The sequence below is a fragment of the Acipenser ruthenus genome, chromosome 3 (genome assembly GCF_902713425.1).
Source record: "Acipenser ruthenus chromosome 3, fAciRut3.2 maternal haplotype, whole genome shotgun sequence".
In the NCBI taxonomy this organism is placed as follows: Eukaryota; Metazoa; Chordata; class Actinopteri; order Acipenseriformes; family Acipenseridae; genus Acipenser; species Acipenser ruthenus.
The window spans coordinates 47349497-47370580 of NC_081191.1; the positions used below are offsets into that span (position 1 = coordinate 47349497).

Genomic DNA, 21084 nt, shown 5'->3' on the forward strand with positions numbered 1-21084 from the left:
AGTAGACAAATCAAAATCTAAAACAAAATGACCAAAATGGTTTAATAGATCAATTAAAAAAAGAGAAAAAAGGCACTTTACAGAGTGTTTAAAAGGGACCAACAACAAAATACACAGAAAGAGTACTTGGAACTGCAAATGCAAGTAAAAAAGGAAATTAGAAAGGCCAAGAGAGAGATAGAAATGAACATTGCCAAGGGGGCTAAAACCAATTCCAAAAAGGTTTTCCAATATTATAATAGCAAGAGAATATTCAAGGAGGAAGTAAAATGTCTAAATGGCAAAATATACAAATGGCAAAATCATAGACGAAGAGAAAAAAATAGCAAATATATTAAATTATTACTTTTCATGTTTTTACAAAGGAGGTTATGGACAACATTCCCCACGTCGACCTGTTCCTATCCAATTTTAAATAACTTTGCCATCTGGTTCTTGTTTAGGTTTCACAAGGTGAACTTGTTGGCCAGTGATTCTCAAGGTACCAAGATCAATCACACCACTCTGAGTGCTGTCATTAAGATGGCTCTGGCCGATTATTTTAGCTTTAGCCTTGTTTGATTTGAGCATGAAGTCTTTCAAGGCCAAAAGCTTGTCTTCTTCAGGTTCTGTCATCCCCTAAAGCACAAAAACACCTAATTGTATATCTATCTATCTAATATATATATATATATATACCCTCTTTATACCACCAGGTAAGGGCCATGGGCAAAAAAGGGCAATAAGCGAGGGTGGCGTTATAGTGAGGGTCAAAAAAAAACAAAAAAAACACACACACACACACACACACAACGTTCTATGTTCGCATGTTTGCAATTACAGTATCTCCAGGCCATTTTAATAATAAAACATTAATCTTTTTTTTTTTTAAACTGCAGTACTAGTTCTTAACACAACAGTAAGTATACTAATGAGGTTGTGTCATCTTTTCCCATCTGTATGAAACATACATGGTTACTTTTGAGGAACAGTTTATACTTAAATAAAAAAACACTTACGTACGTACGTATGTTTTTTTTTTTTTTACTGTTTGTGGCACGACTGTGTAAGCCTGCTGAATACTATCCCCCATTGAACGATGCCATCTATTTGTATCACAAAGCAATTAAGCTCAACAACATTCTTTTTTAAGCAGTTAAAAAACAAACATTGAATATGTACAGGCAAACACTTTTTTTTTTTTAAACGAAAAGTAAAAAATAAAAAAAAGTAAACTATTCTGCTGTTTATAAAACTGATGCTTTAGTTTAAGTCAGCCTTCATTTGTGCAAAACGTACGCACGTAAACAAACCTCTTACCATACTTTTTTTTTTTAACATTTACTGTGGTTTATAAAAGTCACTTATTTTAGACTGTGTCAAGCTTTTTTCAGGTTAAACAAATCAACACATTTGTCTTGCTGACTTGCTTTCTTTTTTCAGATGCATACATGCAGGTTTTTTTCTTTTGCTCTGGTGTTAAATGCAGGGTCGACTCGCCATTTTGTACTTTCTGTTTTGCTTTGGGAGCAGGAGTGTTGATGACATTGGTATGAATGTTCAATTAACACTGAATTCGGAAAGCATAAGAACTGCATAACTTTGTTGTTTTAAATGATCATAATTATTTCACTAGCGCTACAATGAGAGAAACTACAATGCTTATAGTTACATTTGCTTGACTTGGGAAGTTGGCGGGTGGCGATATAACGGGTACAAATAGCACTGTTTTTATATTGGTGGCATTTGTTCAGAGAGAATTGCTGGCGGTGTGCGAGGGTGGCATTATAAAGGTGGGGGTATAACGTGGGACAACTGACATATATTTTTTTCTGTGTTAAAATGAGACAATTCCAATTTACTTTTATATTTTTGTTACTTTTTTTTATATAAAGCACATTTTTGTTTGTTGTAATGCTGTAAATTTCCTGATCCTGAAAGAAAAATAAAAAACTCTCATGCATACTCACCCCCCCCACACACACACACACACACATTTGAATCACGGCCGAATAGTACTATTTCAAATACGGAACATATGTATGAACAGTCCCCCACATGTGCTGTTTTGATTATAATGGAGTGGTGTCTTGGCGCATACTTTAAGATGAATCTTGTTGTTTGAAACTTGTCCAATCCGCAGAAGACTTTTGAAAGCTTCTCTGGAGGCTTCAATTCCAGCATGAGGTTAGAGACCAGCCAACTTGGAAACAAACTGCTTTTCACATAACAGAAAATCATTGCTCAGTACCTGAGAATGCAGCTTCTTTAACAGCTGAGCTATGGCTGGGTCCTCAGGCAGAGGGCACTCAGGTATGGAGCCGCTGCGTTTCTTCTGGCGCAGGTGCAAGTGCCTAAAGAGGCTACTGATATCCTGTACAATATTGGGTATAGCAATTTAAAGGAAACAAGCCTTCCCATCACTGTCCATGCATGCACAGTGTACTTTTAATGCAGTATAAATGGGCTTTGACTTTATATGAGGGAGGATGACTGGAATTACCCATAAAAGTAATATAACTTCAAGCATGTCTTGATTCTCAGTATGGAATCACAAAGAGAAGATATGGGCCTAAACACAGGCACTTGTTAGTGAAATCAGTCCAAAAGTTGTGCAGCTGTAACCAGTCTACATTTTGGTGAACTCTGTCCTCTAAATCACTGCAAGTGCTCTGGCTTTTCTTTTCCGTGCCACATCATGGATTGCTGTGTTCCCTGTTTGACAATGTGGGCAATAATCCTTACACCACCAGTGCACTAGAGTGGCCATTTTGAAAACAGCTTTGAAATAGACTTTAAAGTTATAAGTGTAAGAAGTTGTCAGGATATTAACAATGGCTGTAGAATTTCTTAATATTGCAATATTGGTTAGCTTTGAGCATTAAATAATCATCTTGAAAGTAAGAACTTCAATACGAAAGTGGTGTGCATGTCTACTGCAATAAATCATCAGAATCTGAAAGTGAGCATAGCCTCAAATTATGTTTTTATTGAGGTTGATTAAGTCTGAACTATTTACTCAAGCTGGGGTCAATATTAAGCTTAACCCTTTGCGGTCCATTTATTCAGCGTGTCTCAGGCGCGTCAGGTCCAATTTATTTTCACACGAGCAGTTTATTTTAGACGCGCTGTTTAAAAGTATTTTTTTCACAGTAAAACAGGTATAAAAGGCACTGCATATCAACAGGACACTCAGTATTGCATAGCCAGCCCCACCCCACCCCTTGTTTGCTGTATTTTTCACACACCTCTTCATATATAAATCATCTCCTGATCACTCGTTTTATAACCAATCTCCTCAATAATGCGATTCAAGTCATTAATTTCTTACTATAACATCTAAAAAAAGCTCTGCAAGTGATATTCTTTGAGCGCTGGATGCAGAAGCAGCTATCTTGTTTGTTTATGTCCGTGTTATCTCTGTGGTGCCGGGTCTATGTGTATTGCTCAGATCCGTCCCTTTTTTCGGCTTCTCTCAGCTCCTATCGGTCTCACTCGGCCATTGGATGGTTTTCTCAACTTTTTCCGGAGAAAAAACGACTAAGGACCTGTTTTTTTGATGATGTCGGATAGGGTCCGACAGAGGACCGCAAAGGGTTAAATTACAACATGTTTAATATCATTTTTGAAAGTCCATCACAAGTAAAATATGTAGCAAAATTCCAAAGTCAATAGGTGTACTGGCACACACAAGGTGTTACCACATTTCCTCTCAAACAGATGTATCTCTGTTTTCTGACACTTACATGATTCTAGATGATAGTTGCCTTTCTAAATATAGCTAAACAGATAATGGTTTTCCATTGCAAGATCCAAATCATGGACTACAAACCAGCAAAATTCTAAGAATGGGAAGCAAATTATGCTTTGCCCGTGTATGTTATTTAAACTGTTGTAGGAACACATGGGGATGTGTAACTCTTTAAGAACAGTCAAATCTTGTGGTACCAAAAATAATTCTGTCATGAGTACTGTGAATAACACCTTTTAGTTGACAATGGTAATGCATTCTTCAAATTTACCCATACTTCAAATACACCCACCGACCCATTTTCTAGTGTCAGGAAATTGCCCTAAGAATACATGAATCTACGTTTGATAGAAATAAAAACAAGCTGCTGTATTTGCATCTACTCTTAATAAATATGAGAATGTTATGCTGGCCAAAGTCTTTTACCTGTATTATTAGATGTATAATAAATGGGTTTAGATATGGCATTTACTTGCAATAGACATCTGCAATGTTCAGATACTGAGCCACTACAGTTATGAATCCCACGCCCCATAACGAATCCAGAGGTTAGGATGGCAGAGAAACAAAGCTAAAAAAAAGAAATTAAAAAATGTATTAAATTAAAATAAAGTTTCAAAGAAATTTTTTATAATACACCACCCACTCGCTATATCGCGGGTGTCGGGGGTCCAATACAAATCAGCTATATATCGAGGGCCGCGATATAGAGAGAGACCCATAGAAAAACAAATAGGCTAACAAATACTGTACAACCACTCCCTCGTTTTATCTGGGGCGTCAGGGTCCAATATAAATCCTCTAGGCAACCTGCTTTTTCGCATTTTTCTTATAAAAAGCAGCACATCGTTTTAATTCGTACTGTGGAGGTGTGACAGGGTGAGGAGCCCTGCACATGAAAAGGGGGCAGGGCAAAGTCCTGCTGTAAAATGTATTTGTTTTGTATTTTGATTTAAATGTATTGCTTATTTTTAGAACAGGGTACCCCTCCACCCCTAGGCAATTTATTATTTTGTATTTGTTTTGTTGTATTATTATTATTATTATTATTATTATTATTATTATTATTATTATTATTATTATTATTATTATTATTCTGATTTATTTATATGTATGTAACAGGGCGAGGAGCCCTGTACAGTGTTTGTTTATTTATTTTTAGTACGGGGTCCCCCCCTCCGCCCCTGTGCAATTTATTGTCTTGTATTATGGTTTTGTTATTTAAAAATATATGACGGCGAAGCGCCGTCGGTATTGTTTTTGTATTTATTTATTTTATTTATTTATTTATTTATTATTGTATAAAAATATATATGACGGTGTAGCCGTGTGTTTTGTTTGTTTATTGTTTTATTTAAAGTGTGTTCTGGCAGAGGCGAGAGTGGGTACTCATCCTCTGCCAGGAATAATTTAAAAACCTCGTGCAGAAGGTGGCCATCTCCCGAATTAATTAAGTGATTCATTTGTTGCTAATCGGGAGATGGTCACTTGCATTTAAGCCTGCAGCTCTCTGCGCTCTGGGTGGGTGTATGAGGAGTGAGAGCGGAGAGAGCGAGGAGAGAGAAAACGAAACTTAAGTATACAGGAACAGTGACAGCGAATGCCCAACTGACCTGTATGGTTTATTATTTTGTGTTTGTGATTTGTTTTATTTTTTGTATTATTTAAATAAATTGCGTCGCCGTGTCTTTTGTTTTGGAACTGCAGTATTACCTGGTGTCAGTTTCCTTCCTGCTTCTGACCTGACGTCACCCCACAGCCACCCTGTCACAATGTAATTATGTATTTTTAAATGACGGCGTAGCCGTGCGTTTGTTTTGTTATTGTTAAATGGCAGAGGCGAGGTTGGCAGCTCGTCCTCTGCCAATAGTAATTGGGGAAAACCCGTGCACAATGTAGCCGAGAGATTAGCAGATAATTGATAGCTAGTTAATCCCTCGGTCACTAATATAAAAGCCTGCAGTTCTCCCTGCTTGGGGTGGGTTGTTCGGAGGAGAGAACAGAGCGAGAGAGAGGAGTTTAAAAATCAAACTAAATATAGGAACAGTGAAGGCGATTGCCCCGTCTGACCTAATCATTTTGTGTTTGTGTTTTTTTATTTAAAACTTTTATTTTCCTCTGTGAGCAGTGTGTTTTTGTTAAACCTTTTATTTTTGTGATTTTTTAAAATAAATGGTGCGGCAGTACTTGTCTGTGTGTCTCTCTGGCCTGATGTCACCACTCAGCCATCCCTGTCACATGTGGTGTCCAGCGTGGGATCACCAGCGCCTCCTGGACTCAGGCCAAAACAGGTACTGCAGGTGCTTAATTTTTTTTTTTTTTAATTACTTTTTGTATGTGAAGAGGATGGGAAGGAAGCCGCAGCAGCGACCAGAGAGACGTGAGAGGAGATTGTGGTCACGGGACCCCACCCAGCTGGGATCCCCATACTGTGAGGCTGAACAGGAGGGCTGCAGCCAGAAGGGGAGGAGCCCCTGCCTCCTTCACTGCCAGAAGGGGAGGAGCCCCTGCTGCCTTCGCCGCCAGAAGGGGAGGAGCCCCTGCCACCTTCGCCGCCAGAAGGGGAGGAGCCCCTGCCGCCTTTGCCTCTGCCTCTGCTGCCTCCATCGCCAGAGGCAGAGAAGCAGGAGCTGCCTCTCCCTTCACCACTAGAAGGACCAGGACAGGATGCTGGTGGTCCTCAGCAGCCCCTGCTGAGCAGAGCATGGGGGAAAACCGCCCGCCTTCATGGCCAGGGGCTGCCCTCCCGCCGTCACCTCCCGAGGGTCTGCTGCCGCCATCGCCTTGGGTCGCCTGGAGTCGCCAGCTCTGCTTTGCCTGGGGACGCCAGCGCGTTGCCGCCCAGGGATGCCTGCCTTGCCCCGCGGGGGATGTCTGCCTTGCACTGCCCAAGGATGCCTGCCTCGCTCCGAGAAAACCCAGCAGAGCTAAAACCAAGTGTGTATAAAGTGCCACACAATCCAGGACCTGCTTAAACTAGTAAGTATGCTAGAAATGGAGCTGCAGGAAATGAGACAGCAACAGGAGCTTGAGGAGCTGACACACCCACAATTCATGCTATTCATGGAAGTCAGCACCCCTAGCAGACTGAAAGCCACCAGGGAGATAGAAGTGGGTAAAAACAGCTGGGTTCAGGTACACAGAAGAAGGGAAAAAAAATTTTGTCAAATACAACCACCAGAAATCAAAACATCCAACAAATCTGAGCCACTTCAAAATTGAGATGATCAAAACCAACATCAAGAGAACGAAAGGAACAACATCCAGGACCCTATAAATAGTGCTGGCCAGGCAGCAAAAATAAGGGAGGTCATGATTGTTGGGGACTCCATATTGAGAAACACAGCAAGTTCAGTTCGTAGTCTGGACCCCCTTACTACAACAGTGTGCTGCCTTCCAGGAGCCTCTGTCACGCACATCACTGAGAACGTGGACAGGCTCCTAGAACGAACAGGAGACGACCTGGTAGTAATTGTCCACATCGGTACAAACAACATTGGAAAAAGAGAGAGGCCAAGATCACTGCAAAGCAAATTCAGAGAGCTAGGAAGGAAATTAAAAAGACAAGACCAAAACTGTGGTATTTTCAGGGATACTGCCGGCACCTTGCAAAGGAGCATACGGACAGCTGGAAATACAAAATCAAAATGCATGGCTGAAATCGTGGTGCACACAGGAAGGCTTCATCTTTCTTGAACATTGGAGCACATTCTACAACAAGGACTATCTATACAGACGGGACGGACTGCACTTAAACAAAAACGGAACGAATCTACTTGGAGAAAGGATCCTTGATGAGGTTCAGAAGCATTTAAGCTAGAAAGGAAGGGGGGGTTCAAAAAAACATAAGGGAGACCACATCAAAACAAGGGCAACAACTCAGGCAAGACAGCCATTAAATGTATTTATTGTGAAAGAGCTACTCGTACTCGCCACTAGGGCATGCTTTTTCCCCAAGTATGGATCAGAAGGACACGCAGCGTTCACAGGTAAGTTGCTTTTTATTTACAAATATTTACAAACAGCACGTTTATAGTCAGGAACACGCCCTGTACGGGCTACTAACTAGCTCACTTCTTCGATCCTAGCTAACTGTAGGTAATGAAGAGGGGACGATAACTGGCTCCGGCCTCACAGGTAAGGGAAGGTTGGAGGCTCCCCTGGACGACGTGTCCAGGAACACAGGTAAGTTGGGGAAATGGTTTCCCCCTCCAGGAACAGTAGAGCACCGGCAAGTTGGGGAAATGCCTCCCCTTCCCATAACAGGAAAGCAGGTAAGATTGGAGAAATGGCTCCCCCTCCAGGAACAGTGAAGTACAGGTAAATTGGGAAATGGCTCCCCTCCAGGAACAGTGAAGCACAGGTAAGTTGGGAAATGGCTCCCCCTCCAGGAACAGCAAAGCACAGGTAAGTAAGGGAAAGGGCTCCCCCTCCAGGAACAGTGGAGCACAGGTAAATTGGGGAAATGGCTCCCCCTCCAGGAATAGTGAAACACAGGAAGGTTGGGGAATTGGCTCCCCCTCCAGGAACAGTGAGGCGCTGGGAAATGAGTGTGGTACAAACAATACACAACGTGCTGAACAAATACACAGTCCCCCTCTACAGTCGTGGTGTCCTTGTTTTCTTTTCCCGTTCTTCACACAACACAAACAAAAGGTTTTCACAGGTTCACTCCGGCCTAGCAGACCTTGGCTTTTTCCGTCTCACCGCGGTAAATAATGCAGACAAACAAAATAAACACACAACGTTTGAACCTGGCTGTATTTTTACAGAAAACTGGTAAACAAAAGCGAATGCACAAAACGGTTCTTCGAACTAAACTATACTTTTCAAAACTAACTACGGTGTGTCAGCAGTACTTACAAGACACAAGTAACAGCAGGAACTCCAGCAAACTCCAGAATACAGCAAAGCAATCAGACGGTGCTTCCCCAAACAACACCCGATTTGCTCTGCTCTGCTCTCTTTTATAGTGCCTAACCCAGCCCCGTAGTTAACCCTGGTGCTAGGCAGTCTGGGCCGTGTAGTTTCTTGTTGCGGCCGCCATTCCTTCAAGGGATTTCCCTCACATTATCTAAATGCTTGAAGTCTCAGAACAAAATGTTAGAACTTGAAGCTACTGCACTAACAAGTAACTACGATGTGATAGGGTGTTACATTAACTTGTTTGGAGACGAACATGGTTTATTTAGATTTCCAGAAAGCTTTTGACAAAGTCCCGCATACAAGATTAATTCTCAAACTGAATGCAGTAGGGATTCAAGGAAATGTATGCACATGGATTAGGGAGTGGTTAACATGTAAAAAACAAAAAGTATTGATTAGAGGAGAAACCTCAAAATGGAGCGAGATAACTAGTGGTGTACCACAGGGATCAGTATTAGGTCCTCTGCTACTCCTAATCTACATTAATGATTTAGATTCTGGTATAGTAAGCAAACTCGTTAAATTTGCAGATGACACAAAAATAGGAGGAGTGGCAAACACCGTTGCAGCCGCAAAGGTCATTCAAAATGATCTAGACAGCATTCAGAACTGGGCAGACACACGGCAAATGACATTTAATAGAGAAAAGTGTGAGGTAGTGCACGCAGGCAATACAAATGTGCATTATAAATATCATATGGGAGATAGTAAAATTGAAGAAGGTATCTATGAAAAAGACCAAGGAGTTTATGTTGACTCAGAAATGTCTTCATCTAGACAATGTGGGGAAGCTATAAAAAGGGTAAACAAGATGCTCGGATATATTGTGAAAAGTGTTGAATTTAAATTAAGGGAAGTAATGTTAAAACTTTACAATGCATTAGTAAGATCTCATCTAGAATATTGTGTTCAGTTCTGGTCACCTCGCTACAAAAAGGATATTGCTGCTCTAGAAAAAGTGCAAAGAAGAGCGACCAGAATTATCCTGGGTTTAAAAGGCATGTCGTATGCAGACAGGCTCAAAGAATTGAATCTGTTCAGTCTTGAACAAAGAAGACTACGCGGTGATCTGATTCAAGCATTCAAAATTCTAAAAGGTATTGACAATGTCGACCCAGGGGACTTTTTCGACCTGAAAAAGAAACAAGGACCAGGGGTCACAAATGGAGATTAGATAAAGGGGCATTCAGAACAGAAAATAGGAGGCACTTTTTTTACACAGAGAATTGTGAGGGTCTGGAACCAACTCCCCAGTAATGTTGTTGAAGCTGACACCCTGGGATCCTTCAAGAAGCTGCTTGATGAGATTCTGGGATCAATAAGCTACTAACAACCAAACGAACAAGATGGGCCGAATGGCCTCCTCTTGTTTGTAAACTTTCTTATGTTCTTATTAATGTAGTTTAATGCATATTATGATATGCTAATAGTCATTTTAAATCAATCAGTATTAATAAAAAACAATGCAACATCAGATGGTTCTCTGGGGTATTTTTCACAGACTACCCCTCTCCCCAGCATTAACCTAAATCCAATTTTCGTTGCCTGGGAGTACTGACAAGAGAGCAGGTAGACTAGTGCAGTATATAAAAACCAGCCTAGCTCCCGAATGACAGACCTCCCCTTATGCAGTAGGTGAAAACATTGAATAGGACTTACCAATGTCGCTGACAATCATAGATGTGTGGTTTCTGCAGCAGCCCCAGCAGACACATGCAGGTCAGGGCACTGAGAACCTTGTAGATGACAAACTCTTCAGCATTGCTGCAGTAGAGGCTTCAGGATGGAGGAGCTCTGCCAGCCCACATATGCTGCAACTCCTGAAGCACACAACACAGACAAAATTATCATGCGGTTACCCACAAAACATATGGAAACCTAATCAGAGACATTAGGTCCCATTCATACTGTAGATTACACTATATTTAAATGTTTTATTTTCCAAAAGAAAATGCACTTGGTTGACTCTCATAATTCTGCCCAATTAGGTTTACTATTTTTCAAACACCACAAGATAAATGAAATTAATCTGTAAAATAGTACAGTTTCACACAGATGTGTCTTGGCATTGGTGTCCAGCTTGATCTCAAGGGCTGTGGGAAAAAAAAAATTGACACTAAACAGTCCCTTGTCATGGAAACACAAGAAACATTTCAAGCAGTGTTTCCACAAGTTTCCCATCATTCCAATATCCCTCCAGAATACCGATTGATTTTGATTAAATCTGTTCCAGGCTCATAGCCCTGACTGGTCTGAGAATGTCACCTGTTCTGATGAGAACAGTAGCAAAATATACCCCTGGACTTGTGCAAAAAGCTTGTACTGTATGAGCTATGACCAGGGTCCCAATTTTATCGCATTTCCCTTAAAGCAATTTTATTTCGGGAAAAGTGAATTATTTCGTTTTGCTTTTTTTTTTTTTTTTTTTTTTTTACTACCAAATGCATGAAAATATATGTTACTTAAATCTACACAACAAATTCTGCCTTATCGAAAAAAAAACTGTATAAATAAATGTAAAGTTCATACTGTACAGCACTTATTCATTAACTAAGAGCAGGACAGATGAAAATAAAATAAGGCATGGTCCTTAAGAGTTCTCTGCACACTGATCCATAAATGCATATGAAACTACAGCGATAACTATTGAGTATTAAAATGAAAATCAATAAGTATAGTACCTTTCTGATCATTAAAAAAAGAGAACAATGTGCAACATGCTGTTTTGAACTGGAACTATATACAAGGTAGTTGAATTTAGCACAGAGAGAAGAACAAGATAGCATAAGTGGAAGTTGAGTAAAGGTTTAGCCTGATTAGTTAAGTAGTAGGATCTAAAACACTGGGAACATAAAAAAGACTAGATTCTGTGCTTTTAAATGAATCGTGTTCACCATAAATTACTTATCTATACTAAAATGCATCATTGTTCATCTTTATCTAGGACTACTGGTAAAATGTGTATGTTGTCCCCATAACATGTGTCCTTCAAGGAGGGGGAAAAGTTTCAAAAATCCCAAATATAAAGCATCAAAAAGTGATAGCACTGTTAATTTCTTCTTGCTTCCTTTAGTACCTACTGCCAGCACTATTTGAGCGATAAAGATCAGAAACATTTTCTTTAAAAGATTTAACAGCCAAGTTTGGTTTTAAACCACAGCTTTCTGATAAAGCTGCCTTTAAGGCAGGAGAATGAATATGTGATGAGCGGATTCCACAGTACCAAAACAGATGTAGTGTGCCTGGCATAGGACTGAAAAACTCTTAACCTAGTTTCATTAATGAATTGCCCCCAATTGTGACCAACTGGTACAAACCGACAATGCTATCAAAGAAAGCTCCTGCCAGTCGTTCTTGTCGTTCATGAAGGTGATCATGTGGGACAGGAGCACGTCATTGGCCTTCTGCCTCCTGAAAAACACACAGAGTCAGGTGATGCCGTTCTCCATCAGCGTCTGCTTCACAATGTTCTCTGGGTCGCTCAGCAGCGTCACCACTTTCTGCTGCACCATTTCATGGAGGGCCTGCAGCTCTATACAGAAAATTGGAAAATCTAATAAATTAATACACAGACATCATACTGCATAGCAATTCCAAGCAGCAGGTGAGTGTAGGTCTAATCTGCACTAAAGTTACAAAAATAAATTCACATCACTGTACGCCGATGGTTGATTCCAGATCTGTGTGGACATACACATGTACAGTAATGCTCAGGTTTAAACTATATAAAGTATATAAAAGATGCATAGCTTGTAAAACTGATTTAAATATTGCTGACTGAATAAAATGTGGACATGTTTTAGTACTTTAAAGGAATTTATATATGGCTCCATCTCTTTTTTTTAGGTGTTACTGACCCCTAGTGGAAATTCTGCATGTTAGTCCCTTTCTCTATATTTATTATTAGCACTATTATTATGATATTCACTGGTCTTCTTTTCAAGATCTTTTGTTGTATTTCATATTTCACTTTGGAATAGGAACATATTTCAAAGACAATGGTTTCGATAAAAAGTTTCTGCTGGTTCCTGGTACTGTATGTAATCACTTCAATGGTCCAGCTGTAGTCATATGGCAAGCCAAATTATCATTTAGAGATATCTGAAATTGCATTTTAAGATATCTTGCAATATTTAGATATCTGTAAATCATTTGCAGATATATTTTTAAACAAGTTTGAGATATCTGTAAATAGACCATTTTGAAGATATCTTAATTTAATTTTGAGATATCTAAAAATGGGGCAATTTACAAGCAAAAACTGAAAAGCGTGACAACAGATCTCTCGCGCTTTTATGGTCATGACAGTTCTGCTTCCACGTTTACATGAGAGTTTATTTTAGAGAGAGAATTTAGTCGTCCAAATGCAAACAACCTCATTAATAATAAAATAATGGGAGAGTTTATTTAAATATCACCAAACGCGCTGAAAAGAGATGCTGCGCGATAAAGGATATCGTTCAAATAATGCATAGGGGTTTACATGAGGCTTTACGCGCTAGGCAGAGATGAAGAGGTTACCCCCATCTGTCTAGAATGAAAAGGGCTTGCAGTTAAAACGGTTCATGCTGCCAAGAAAATATTAATAGTTATTACTATTATTGTTTAGAATTAGTTGTTCTAGAAATGGTAGAAGTAGCATTTGTACAAAAACCGACAGCACTCACCAATTCCCATTACTGCTTTTCTTATGCTTCTTAGGCTACTGATGTCCTTTCACACACCCATATATATTAGTCTTAGCCAACTGAGTAACTGTTAATGTTCTAAACAAAAGTAGTATGCGTTCAATAATCATGAATATGCGTTAAATGTGGAAGAAATATATTAAAAACAACTATTAAAATGAATTATGCAGAAAATGTGGAAACTTACACAAACGATGTTAATATAATAAATACATAATGTGTGTGTATTTGCTAATTAGTTATAAGGGTATATAAAATCATAGGCCTTCTTACAATGTAGTTGCGACAAAAATGGATGGATGGAGAAGACGCAGACAAACACTGGCTAGATTAAGTCTTGTATGGGAAGAACTCCTTCAGGTTTGCAGGAAAGTAATCGTGCATCTACTGCTTTCTTTTCTAGAGCTTTCTTTTCAGCACACCCTCATCCACTTCGTCCTTATGTACAGACCTCTATTTGTGCATCGGCAGGAAAGACGAATGCGGGCGCATCATCGTCCTTCTGTTTGGTGGGAGAAAGTTGTGCTTCACGAGTCTTTCTCTGACGAACAACGGATTCAAACATTTCGGGTCATCTGAGCTACGTTTGACCAACTGGTGGAACTTGTACGGGTGGACATGGAGCCATCACCAATACATGTCCGTACACCTGTGCCGCTGCAGAAGCGAGTGGGTATTGCTCTGTACAAACATCTCGGACCGCTGATTCGGCAGGACTGTGCACAGCAGAACGGGTGCCCACCTCATTGGGAGCTGGTATAGGCACCTGCAGCTCTCTTGTTATTGTACGCAGAAATTCGGCGTGCAAAGCAACCACCTCTTGGGTGGCTGGATTGCCGATCCTGCCTGGCAGCGGTGCATGCAATCAGACGGTACATCCTTCTGTACTCCAGGCATATCAGGCGATGTTCCTGGATCAGCAGCTACAGCGTTCAAACCAACTTTAATTTAAAGAAGAGCGGTTGTGAATTGCTTCACAGCTTTTGTTTTACATGTGAATCCTAAGAATAATATGTGAAAAACAAAACATATCGCATATGCGCACACAGTCTGACATGGGTAAAATCGCTTGATATCCCCAACCATTTGTTTTTTCACAAATTATTATTAGGATTCACATGTAAAACATAAGCTGTGAAACAATTCACAACTAGTCTTCTTTAAATTAAAGTTGTTTTGAAAATGCTAGCTGCTGTGGCTGGGACGGTGGTGTGTATATGCAATATGTTATTGTATTCACAAATTATTCTTAGGCTTCACAGGTAAAACACAGACTGTGAAACAATTCACATTTGGCATCCTTTAAATTAAAGTTGGTTTGAGCGCTGTAGTTGCTGTGGTTGGGGAGATAAAGCCGTTTTACGCGTGTCAGGTAGGCTGTGTGCGTATATGCGGCACGTTATTGTTTTTCACAATTTATTTGTTTGATTCACATGTAAAGGAGAGCTTGTGAAACAATTCACAACTGGTCTCCTTTAAATTAAAGTTGGTTTGAGCACTCTAGCTTCTGTGGTTGGCGAGATACAGCCATTTTCATTCATGTCGGGTTAGCTTGAGTCGAATATCAAACTAATATCAAACGTCAAACTAATTTTACCGCGGTAGCATATTTTAGTTTAGAAAAGTAAATGATGGCTGACGCAATTACCATATTGTATTGATGGGGCTGGTATTTCACAGGACACATTTGAAAAGATTGAATAAACCATTTGAATTTAAGTTTGATAATGATTAGTTATCAGGTTACAAAACAGTACTGTATCAGTTGTGAATGAATCACTAGCGGTGCCAAAAAGGTGTTCTTTTAAGAGAAGTTCCTGTTCCTTTAGGCGGAGTATTTACAATGGGAAAATTCACCACAAGTGTGTTCTCTTAGGCGAAGTGTTCTCTTAGGAGGTGTTCCTATACACGGAGACTAATGCATGTACTCATTTATATCTTTAAATAGCATTTTGCTAGCATGGTACGCCAAACTGTCATTTAGATATATCTCTAAATAACTTCCTGTTCATTTAGAAATATTTGTAAATCATTAAGATATTTTGAAATGAACAGGAAGTAATTTCAAGATATCAAATTTAATTTTAAAGTGATTTAAAGATATATGAAAATGAATTTTAGACATCTCATTTAAATCTCCATTGGAACACATCTGTAAATCATTTTCAGATATGGTATCTCTAAATGTATTTTAGATATCTTAAAATGATTTGGAGTTATCTTTAAATATTTGAAGATATCTTCAAATATTTTGACATTTCTGGAAATGATTTAAAGATATCTTAAATCAAGTATTTAGAGATATCTATAAATGAATGTGAGATCTCTAAATGATCATTTGTCTTGCCATAGTAGTTAGACGATGTGACCTATAGCAAAGGTTAATGTTTGGTGTGGTACTTGAAATATTTGCATATCGTATGTATACAGTCAGCACTGAGATATACGACACTCAGATACACGTCAGTTGCGTTTTACCATCCTTGTATTAATAAATAAATCCATTCCCATTATATGCAACACATTAATGACTAACTCATCATATGCAATTATCGACTCCATCACCAATTTTCCGATACAAAGCCCATATCTTCAAAGTTAAAAAACAAACAAGACAATGTTAGACAGTTAATTATTAAACAGTTTTAGATACTGTGATGCATTTTTTAAAAACCTGTGATCTTTAGTTGCTTTTGTGCATTTTCATTTGCAGGTGAACTGTGACATTAGGGCCTTAACGGTATATTCAGCAATTTTTAATAATGACTTTGGATAATGTTTTAATTCTGTAAACTGTCGGTCCCTTTCAATTCGAAGACGACCACCAACGAACATTATGTATGGGATACGCCTGCCCATTGGGTAGGTATCGCTGAGTTCTCTATACCAGAGCTGCCGATAGGCCCCTTCCTGGGACGATGCAGTCGGAAGCCATTTCTCTTTTTCCTTCTCAAGATGGTAAGGTAAGACCTCTATGTCTTGCTGAGCGTGTTGATAGAAAAGAGCTTCTAGAGTCGAATCAAGTCAATTGTATTTCCCTTGCATTCGTACTGAAAGCTGGCTCGCCGCTTTCCCAGAATCAATGACTTTAAAAAGCCTTTCGTCTTTCTCTCTTTCAGCGGCTTCCTCGCTTGCGTGGTAGGCCGTTCTTTGTTATCTGTCTGTCGTGTGTGAGCAACTGCCTGTGCAGTTACCCGTGAGTAGTTGTCTATTTCTTTCTTGAGAGTACACAGTTCCTCCACGGGGCTAGGCCTTGCCACATCCCCGCTGTTGAGTGACTCTTCCAGCCATGCTCTCCTCCACGGGGCTAGGCCTTGCCGCATCCCCGCTGTCTAGTAGACCTCATCGGCTGCATAGGCCCGCCCACCTCGGTGAGTCGGGCCTTATAAACAACCAGTGTGCTCTCCCCTATACTATCTATTCTACCATGGTTTTTGCTGTCTGCTTCAACTCGCCCACCGCGGCTTCAGTCCTTGCGTCTCCCTGGTGCACGCAACGCGCTGACCAGGTGTGTGACTGCACGGTTAGGGTAGGCACAATTGTGTAGCCCCCCCCCCCGGTGCTTTGGTACCACGGTGCACACATAGCCCTTGGTACTTGGGTATCTCGGTGCACAGTCACAGCGCTGCACGGTACATGGTGCACATAGTGCTCTTAGTACTCTGTATGCACGGTGCTTGGCCACTGCCACAGAGCTAGCGCAAGAGCGCAAGGTGCTGCACGGTACTCGGTGTGCATGGTGCACACAGTGCTTGGTGCCATTGCTACACTAGTGCACGGGCATACGGTGCTGCATGGTATGTGCTGCCCATGGTGCTCAGTATGCACAGTGTTCGGTACCCTCTGCTACAGCGCTGGTGGGTGAGCGCACGGCGTTCACACTTTTAATCAGTGCTTGAGCGCAGTGCAAGCAGTGTTCAGTGCACAGCCCATGCACAACACCAGGCCCATGTCAGGCAAGTCGGGGTTCCACCCCTGCACTGTCTGCAATGCGAATATCCAGCAAGAGGATAAACATACTCTCTGTGCGCGGTGCTAGGGCGTCCAACATGCCACCCCTGAGGCCCCGCTCCCTGAGCCAGTGGCCACGGAGCTACGTCTCCTGTCCAGCACGCTGCTGCAGATCTCTGGTCTCCAAGGGTAAGCTTTTGGCCGGAGCCTTGCTAGTTTGATTGTGGCTCGTGACAGACCCTCTCCAGGCCTCGGTACTTCAGAAGGAAGTGGTCGCCTTGCTGTGCAAGCGAGCCATTCGTCTCGTAAACCCCACCTCCCACAGAGATGGGTACTACTAGAGGTATTTTCTGGTACCCAAAAAAGATGCCGGCTTTCGCCCCATCCTAGACCTGAGACTCCTCAACGGGTTCTTAAAAGAGAGGAGGTTCCAGATGCTGACGCACCGTCACATTCTCCAGTCTGTCCAGCCAGGTGACTGGTTCACCACCATGGACTTACGGGACGAGTACTTTCACGTTCCCATTCGTCCAGAGCACAGAAAGTATCTCCGCTTCTCTTTTCAGGGAAGTGTTTACGAGTTTGCTGGGCTGCCATTTGGCCTCTCCTAGCTCCTGGGTCTGCTTCGCATGCACCCGCTACAAGCGTGGCTCAATGCGTTCCACCTCAACACCAAACGTGACAGAGACCGTTGGCTGACTGTCTCACGCGTGCTCGGCAGCCCTACACTGGTGGAGGACAACCTCTCACCTACGCGAAGGCGTGCGAATGGGTAGTGTTAAACCGCCAAGTGGTGACGACAGATGCCTCCAACTTGGGTTGGGGGGCGGTCTGGTAAGGCAGAGGAGTACGCGGAACCTGGCTGGACTGCTGGACATCCCTGAACATAAACATGCTGGAGTTGCAAGCGGTCTCCCTTGCTCTCCACCATTTCCTCCCGGTGTTGAGCGGTACACATTGTTGATCCGGACGGACAACACGATGTCAACCACCAGGGTGGCCTACGGTCTCTGGGGTTGCATCTCATGGCCTTCAGCCTATTGACATGGGCTCAGAGGAACTTGCTGTCCCTACAGGCGACGCACATTCCCGGAGTGGTGAACTGGGCAGTGGACTCTGCAGGAACGTTCCGCATTCGTCAGAGTGGCGATTCCACCCTCATAGTGGAGTGCATTTGGGAACGGTTTGGGACGGTGCAAGTCGATCTCTTCACCTCGGCAGGGACGACACATTGCCCCCTGTGGTACTCCCTCCACCGCGTAGGCGGTCCACTCGGTGTAGATGCCCTAGTGCACGAATGGCCCAAAGCATTTCTGTATGCTTTCCAACCTATATCACTGCTCCCGGCCTTTCTCGCGTCAGAATCGTCAGTTCTCCTAGTGAGAACCTGGTTTTCGACCCTATGCCAGCTGTTAAATGACCAGCCCTGGGATACCCCATTGCGCTTGGATCTCCTCAGTCAGATGAGAGGCACTCTTTGGCACCCGGAACCGGGTAGGTTCTGGCTATGGGTCTGGCCTCTGAAAGGGACCGCTGGTTAGCCCTAGGGCTATCAGATGCGGTTGTGGGTACGTTGCAGAGCGCTAGGGCAGACTCCACTAGGTCTTTGTACACCTATAAGTGGAGGTATTTCCAGGATTGGTGTGTGGCTGGAAGCCATGACCCCCATATCTTGCCCTATGCCAGTCATTTTACAGTTTCTGCAAGAACTGCTTGATGCTGGTAGGTCACCTTCCACTTTGAAGGTTATTTAGCGGCTATCTCTGCATGTCATGCCCCCGTAGACTCCGTGTCTCCGGATGCACATTTCTTGGCTACCTGATTTCTTAAAGGCGATTGGCGGTTACGCCCTCCCAGGAGGACTGTTCTCCCCGAATGGAGCCTTAATATTGTACTGGAGGCTCTCACGAAGGCCCAGTTTGAGCCCATACATTCCATAAAGTTGAAGTACCTGTCTATGAACACAGCCTTCCTCATGGTTATCACCTCTGCTAACCAGGTCAGTGAGCTGCAGGCGCTGCCTGTGCACAGCTCCTGCATGCGTATTCGGGAGGATGGCAGCAGGATGTTTCTGCGCATCAACCCTGCTTTCCACCCCAAGGTGATCACAGCCTTCCACATTAATCAATCTGTGGAACTGGAGTTCTTCCATCCACCACCGTTTGCTTCAACGGAAGATGAGAAATTGAATTTCCTCTGCCCAGTGCAGGCATTGAGATGCTACGTGGACAGGACAAGAGCTCCGCATCAGTCTGACCAACTCTTTGTCTGTCACGGGACACAGATCCTAGGACAGCCCCTCTATAAACAGCGTCTGTCACATTGGATTGTGGACACAGTCTCGACTACGTATGATGGTGTTGGCTTGCCCCCACCTGGCAGGGTAGCCGCACACTCCACTAGAGGGTTGGCTACATCTTGGGCCCTCTTCAGAGGGGCCTCGATGTCTGATATTTGTACTTTCTCCAGGTTCTACCGCCTTAGTGTGTTAGATCCTGCTCTGCCTTCATTACGGCACAAGGGTCCTTGAGGGTGTAAGCTCACACCGCTAACCATTGGGTTATGCGGTTCTGATGCATCCCTCATATGCTGCCGTTCCTTCTCCTTCGCGATGGCTCTGGTATACCTTATCCCATACCTTATCCCATACATAATGTTCGTTGGTGAACGTCTTCGAATTGAAAGGGAATGTTAGGTTACCTACCGTAACCCTGGTTCCCTCAAAGAGGGAAGGTCGCATTGGTCGCCCTCACGGGTTCGATGGAAAAAGAGAAATGGCTTCCTCAGGATGATGGTTTTAATCCCTCAGTGGGCGGGACTCTGAGTGTGTCACCCCAGGAAGGGGCCTATTGGCAGCTCTGGTATAGACAGCTCAGTGATACCTGTAGGGTTACGGTAACATTTTCTTACAGCCTTACTTATAATTAGGGCTTCTGAGTTTCAGTTTTAACTGATAAAAAACAATACAAGGTAAGAAGGTACAACTTAAGTGTGCAGGTACTGTCGAGTTACTACTATACATACTTTGTATTTATTTATTTATTTTAATTTATTGTGTCTAATTATAATTTCCCCCCCGATTTTTCCCAATTTGGAATGCCCAATCGCTTTTCTCCTCACTGCAGCATTTCCCCACATGGTTACAAGAGTATATAGCTGCAGAACGAAGACTCACACAGAGTAGCTCACACAGGGAGCTCAGACAGGGTAGCTCACACAGGGTAGCTCACACAGGGAGCTCACACAGCATAGCTCACACAGGGAGCTCACACAGGGGAGCTCACACAGGGTAACTCACACAGGGTAGCTCACACAGGGAGCTCACACAGCATAGCTCACACAGGGAGCTCACACAGGGGAGCTCACACAGGGTAGCTCACACAGCATAGCTCACACAGGGTAAATCACACAGGGTAGCTCACAGGGTAGCTCACACAGCATAGCTCACACAGGGGAGCTCACACAGGGTAGCTAACACAGGGTAGCTCAAACAGCATAGCTCACACGGGGGAGCTCACACAGCATAGCTCATACAGGGGAGCTCACACAGGGTAGTGCTGTGTGCGCAACTCGTAATTTACAAAGTGCTTAATTGACCCTCAATACCCCTATCACATGACCATAATACCCCACGAACCTTAAGTTTATGGTTAGGTTATTGTGTGTATTTAAAGTTACGGCCAATACCCCACAAACCTTTATCATGTGATCGGGCTGTAGCATATAATGATGACATATATTATGAGTTGTGCACGCAGCACTACCCTGTGGGAGCCTTAGTTCTGCAGC

At 42.4% G+C, this 21084-nt stretch overlaps 1 pseudogene; it reads right to left on the bottom strand.

The window, feature by feature from the left end:
- LOC117394510 (phosphoinositide 3-kinase regulatory subunit 4-like) overlaps positions 1–19272 on the bottom strand; it is a 33407-nt pseudogene extending 14135 nt beyond the window's left edge.
- Positions 19273–21084: the final 1812 nt, after the last annotated feature.